Source organism: Monodelphis domestica, chromosome 4, assembly GCF_027887165.1.
Source record: "Monodelphis domestica isolate mMonDom1 chromosome 4, mMonDom1.pri, whole genome shotgun sequence".
Lineage (NCBI taxonomy): Eukaryota > Metazoa > Chordata > Mammalia > Didelphimorphia > Didelphidae > Monodelphis > Monodelphis domestica.
Window position 1 is genome coordinate 254010669 of NC_077230.1, and position 6765 is coordinate 254017433.

The window sequence follows — 6765 nt, forward strand, 5'->3', positions numbered from 1 at the left end:
ATACAGTCAGTTAATATAATACCTGGAACTGACTGTTGCTCAAATTTTGAGCTTCTTATTGAAAAATTGGGGCTTAAAGAAAGAAAGAAAAACCATCAGACTGTATTAGTGTGACCTAAATATCCTTCACTATGAATATTAAGTAGAAATGATAATAAATTTAAGTGGTTAGATATGGTAGAGTGCCTGGAAAACTATGGACAGAGGTTTACAATATTGTACGATAGGCTACAACAAAAAATTCCAAAGTAAAAGAAAAGAAAGAAAGCAAAATTGCTGCCTGATAAGGCTTTATGAATAACTGAGGAAAGAAAATGGAACTTAAAAGAGAAAGGAAAATCTAGGTCTAACAGAATATAGAGTTCCAGAGAAGAAACAATGAGAGATAAGAAGGTTTTCTTAAATGAGAAATGCAAAGAAATAGAAGAAAACAATAGACTAGAACGTAAGAGATCTCTTTAAGAAAAAAGATGCCATTTCCTCTCCAATGGATCATCCTTGTCAAAACTCTCTACTATGACTTGTCTGTTTTAGGTAATCCTGAATGGCATAGTTCATAATTTCTTTGAGGTCTATAAGCTCATCTGACATTATATGACAATGAACTAGGAGGGCCTAAGGTGGAATACAAGTACACATATAAGTAAGTAAAGAATACATATCAAGAGAATTACAAAGAAGTTATATATGATGTAGTTTGGACAGTAGGGCACCACCAGTTGGGGAAAGTCATTAAAGACTTTATTTTGAATCTGATACATAAGTTTCATTTTAAAATTAGTGGGGAATTCTAAGAGGCAGAAGTAATGTATTACATCTATAAGGGATGGTTATATAGGTCCTAGAGATGGAAAATATAGTTTTTTTTAATGGCGAAAAATTACCTTTAAAGATTGTTATAATATTAATTTATGGTTGCCAAGGAATTTACTTATGAAATTCCTAAAATGAAACACTCAAGTCAGAATGGAGTTTATGGTGTTTTAATCACAATGGGAGTAAGAAAAAAGGACAGGGAGTGAAGGAGAGAGGAGGAAAGGGAAAAAGGTTAACTCAACCTTCTGGCAGAGCCAGAGGGAGATTAGGCCCTAAGGCCAAGGTAGAAAGGAGAATCAGTCCTTGACTCATGTGACCAATCTGAAGGAAAGCTGTCTGCGGGCCTCCTCTCTACTCCAGTTCCTAGCACGAACTGGCGTCTAGCTCTGTCCACAGGAAGTGAGCGAATTCCAGAGGCTGTTCCCTACCTCACTTCCTGTGCCTCACAAGTGCCAATGGTGGCTCAAGATTGGCTTAGGACAGCCCAGGTGGGCAGATAGTTATTTCTGATTTGTCATTGACTAGCACATGCCCGTGTAGTGTGGGTGTGCACAATTTTGGGTGCTAGACCAAGCAAGATGGAAATTTTTAAAATTCACAGTTTCATATGTGAGATAGAGAGAAAAAGTCAAATTGGCTGGATCACAGAGTAAATAATGTTCAGAAAGACTAGAAAGAAAGGTTAGGGCCAAGTTTTAAAGGACTTTACATGCTCAACAGAAGAGCTTTGAATAGGGGACTGGCATGGTCAGATCTGTGTTTAAGGATATGGCAACTTGCATAGAATGAACTGGAGTGGTGAAACCAAGTCCATAATAACCATAAAAATGCTAAAATAAAGCAAAGCTTCTAATATCAATAAGAAAAAAACTAATATAAATCTGGAAAATTATTAAATTGAAAAAGGCTGATACAATGAAAATTCCTTAATATAAAAAAAAATCACAATAAGATAAGACCATGGTTGAAATGTCCCCTAAGAAAAGTACTAAAAAGAAAAAGAAAGAATCATGAGGTACAAGACTGATTGGACATATTTTATTTGCTTTTCAGCTTCAAGAATTTGTGATTTTGTTGGTTTCTAAACTCCTTAAACTAATGAATATATCAACACATATGAGCCACAACAGATGGCTTTCATGAGTTTCTGTGACAAAAAGAAATAATTATCTGGCACTCAAATTTCTGGCAATGACCTTCATTGAACTTTTCTAGTTTATTTCTTGCACCATTGGTTGACTAGACCACTGTCCCTATGAGAGCCAATCATGAGGCCTATCTCCAAGAAAATTGCGTCTACTCTTATTCTCCATTCCAATGACCCTTTCCTTCTACTGTGTAAACTTTGGTTTCTTTCCACTGAGCCATGTGTTGTCCCCTCTGGGCATTTGTAAACTAATATCTATCTGGATACCACAGCAGTAGTTACTCAGCTGCCATTAGAAAAATTCACCTACACTCACAATCCACTTTCTGTTCTGTAGAAGACCTTATGATTTCATCAGGCACCCTAAGTAGAATGATCTATTAGCTCCAGGGCAGTAAATATGGGAGTAATAGTCATTCTGCCCCTTTTGATTTTGAGGGGCACAGAGTGAGTCTTACAAGACAGGCATTAAAGAGGAGTGCAATCTGCAAATGAATTTCATTATAACCATCTTTTCCCAAAGAATACCTTTCTTCCAAACTTCTCTATTTCAGTTGAAGGCACCATCATTCTTCTAGTCACTCAGGTTCACAATTTTGATATCATTTGACACCTGACTCCTCCTCAGCATACAAATCCAATCAGTTGCCAAATTTTGTTGATTGTATCTCAATGATCAAACCTGTTGCCTTCTTTTGACAGCCACTGTTTTAGTTCAGGCATCCATTATCTCTTGCTGAAACTACACATTGATATTCCTGCTAAGTCTCTTCCCTTTCCACTGTATCCTCCCTTAGGCTGTCAATAATATTCATAAAGTCCAGGTCTAACTAATATTCTTCTGTTTCATAAATGTCAGTGGCTCCCAACTGTCTTGCAAATCAGATGCAAACTCCCCTGTTGGCTTTTAAAGACCTTCACTGCTGCTATCTATCTATCTATCTATCTATCTCTCTGTCTGTCTATCCATCCATTCATCTTTCTTTTTTCTTTCCTTCTTTCCTTCCTTTCTTCCTTTCTCTTTCTCTCTCTCTCCTCTTTCTCTCCTCTCTTTCTTCCTTTCTTTCCTTCTTTGTTATATATTTGTTATATATTACTTCCCTTTCCACACTCTACAGTTCTACAAGCCTGGTCTTTTCTCTATACTTCAAAAAAAAATATGGAACTCTAACACTCCTCTTTAGCTCCCCTAATGCACTTAATGCCTTAAATGCACTCCTAATTTGCACCTTTACTCCATTCACCTTCCTCTTAATTAACCTTGTATATAACTTAATTATTTTAGATACTTATATGTTCACACATTTCCCCTGAAAGAATGAAAGTTCTTTTTTAATAAAGATTGTTTCACTCTTTGTACTTGTATACTAACATTTGGAATATAGTATTTTTTCTAAATAGTTGCTGATTAATCAATTTCTGTAATTTATAAGTAAGTAAATAATATACCCATCACTGCCGCTTCTCAAATTCTTTTTTTTTCTTGATAGGCTGTGTGATCTAAAAAGTTCAGAAATCACTGCTTTACCCAATAAATATAGCATATTACTGGCCCTTTAGTCATTACCATTCTTTTAGAAACTATCAAAACTTGTGTTCCTTTGGCACAGGCTTTGAGAATACAAGGTCACTCTCATACTGCAATAAGGCATCAGGATTTCAGTGGAAGATCTGATTCATATTTATCTTAAAAGAAATGAGAGAAGACATAAGCTTTATCCCTTCTTCCCCTACCTCCCCCCCCAAAAAAAAAGTTCAGAAACAACTGAAGGAGAAAATAAAACAATAGATAAATATAATGGGAGAAATAAAAATAGCATTATATACAGCAAAGATGGGTGAAAAGATGTATTGTCTGCTAAGGTCCTTTAATTCTCAATTTTTATGATTCTAGGTATAGACAAGCATAGCAGAACCAAGGATCATTGACAAATTATATATGTATATATATATATATATATATACATACACTTATATATATAAGAACTAATTCATAGTCAGAAAAAAAGTCCTGTAATCAAGCAACACAATGAAATTTGGACTAATCAGATAACTCAAGAAATGGAAAAGAGCACTGAAGTTCAAATCTGAGGACCTGAGTTCAAAACTTAATTATTATTTATTTCTAATGTGACCTTGGCCAGGTTTTTGAAGTTCTTTTCCAACTCTACATGCATGATTCTAATTAATTGAATTAATTAACTTGAAAAACTATATATTTTTTCAACTTGCTAAAAAGTTTCTTCAAATGTATTAGACAACTCTCCTACCCAGTACAGTAATGCAAGCATAGCATAATATTCTTTAAGGATCAGGATCTTGCTGACATATAGGGCCATGATAGCATACATGCCAAAGATGGCACACAGGGACTGCTCTGTGGGTGCATGCACTGTCGCCTGCCAAAATTTGTTACTAAAAAGGCAGAGGGACTCAGGCAGAACTTTTCCCTTACCTCGCTCCACCTTGCCTCCCCACCCTTCTGCCTATCAGTCCAATGGAAGTGCTTTCTCCCTCCCCTGAATAGAGTTCCTTGACCACTCCTTCCCTTTCTCCCACCACTGTTTAGGATAAGGTGGTCAGGAGGGGAGGGGCAGGATATGGCACACAGTATGTAAAAGGTTCTAAAAGGTTTGCCATCACTGCTATAGTGTAATCAACATGAATGTTGTAAAGGACCCAAGATGTAGCCACTAGGATTGGAGTGAAGATATCAGGGCTAGAGTTCCTACTTGGATATTAGTTGTATGACAGAGGGGAAATCATAACATCTCAAAGCTTCAGTTTCCTTTCTGTAAAATGGGAATGATAATACTTATACCCTCTGCCTCATAAGAGTATCAGGAGAAAAGCACTTTATATACTTTTAAAGTCCTGTATAGCTGTTTTATTTTTATTTACATTGAATTTAAGACAAATCAGAAAAAGTGTTGGTAGCAGTTCGTTTCCTGTTGTTGTTTAGTCAAGTCTGACACTTTATGACCCTATGGACCATAGCATGCCAACATCATCTGAGAGTATTTTCCATTTCCTTCTCCAGTAGATTAAGGGGAACAGAAGTTAAATGACTTGCCCAGGATCATATAACTAGTAAGTGTCTGAAAATGGATTTAATTCAGGATTCCTAACCAGATCCACTGCTCTATCCAATGGACTCCTAGCTGCCTCCTTTTTGTCCTTATTAATTTGCTTTCTTAATCATTTGCCTCTTCCACAGAATTATAGAATCTCAAAAATTTTGAAAGGATATCAAAACCCTTCAAATCCAACCAGCATCTGAACAAGAATCTCTGCTAAAATGTTCTGAATGAATGTTTTCCATTCCTTTCCATTCCTTCCATTTTCTATTCCATATTCCAACCTTTGCTAGAAAATCCTTGCCCACCTTCCTCCAGTGAAGGGAATACTGTATCTCCCAGGGCAATCCAATGCTCTTCCTAAAAGGTCACACTCAGAACAGATCACCATACTCCCCAAAGGGTCTGACCAGAGCAGAATACAAAAGAATTAGCAACTCCTGAGTATTATGCCTTTTTAATTGCAGTCTAAGCTTTTTAAAGAGCTTTGAGGCTGTCACTTCACACTGGAGAAATAAATCATTACTAGGTAACAGTTCATCTGAAAAAGTTCTGGGGATTCTTATTGAGCTTGCTGTTCCCTGGAGTACCCAGGTTAACTGCTATCTGGAAATTGCCTATTTATCTCTACCATTTTGGATTTCTAAAGTTGATTTCTTAGATCAAGGGTAGAATTTTACATTCAAAGCAATCAAATACCATCAACTAAAATGCATTGCAGTGTTCTGGCCTGTCCAGATCTTTTGGGGAGCCTAATTCTACAAGGTTTTTTTGCTCACAGCATTATATCATCTTCAAATATTTCAAACAGGCCTTCAGGAATCAGTCATTTATTCAATCAGCAAACATTTATTGAAATTCTATTAAGTGCTGGAGGTATACACATATAACAGAGACAAGAAGAAGGGACTAGAAGCTAAATGAGGGATTAGGGAGAGAGACAAATAAGTGCCTATTATAAAAGGCAGCACTTGAGTCAAGTCTTAAATGAAACCAGGTGTCATGAAATGAAAATGATCAGGAAAAGATTCTAGACATAGAAACCAACCAGTACAAAGGCAAAGAAACAGGAAATCAATGGTCGTGTGTGAGAAACAAGAAGAAATCCATGGCTAAGCTCTAGAATACAGTCACTGATTTATCCAAATTATTGATGATAGCCTTTAATAATCTGTTTTAGAACTTTGCTGGGAATTGAACTCAATCTTACTAACATCAAATTTTCAAACTTTATTCTACTCCATTTTAAAAAAAGGAAAATGTTTTACTCTTCCACAGTTCTGCAGTATCTTTCCCATTCTTCCCAGTCTTTCAAAGATCCCTGACAATGATTTAATTAGCCATTTTCTCAGTTCTGAGAAATATTGTTAATCTGGGTTTAGGGTTTGATGCTCACCAAGAAAGCTAGGTGATTTATTTATCAACATTAACCCTTTCTCTGGGAAAAAATGTCACTTGGCTGCTCTATTATTTTTCTCTCACTATCTATTATGAATTCCTAGTCTGGCAACTATGCCCTATATATATTCCATAACTCCCTTGTCTGGAAACTATGCCCCTATATACATACTCTTCCCCCACTCAAATATAATCTCTTTTAGGGCAGAGATTCTTATTTTTATATTTATATTGTTCAAGCTTTGCGTAGTTCTTGGCATCTGGAAAGCACTTAAATATTTTTCATTAATCCATTCATTCTACTTATCTGGGATGCAACTCCCTGCC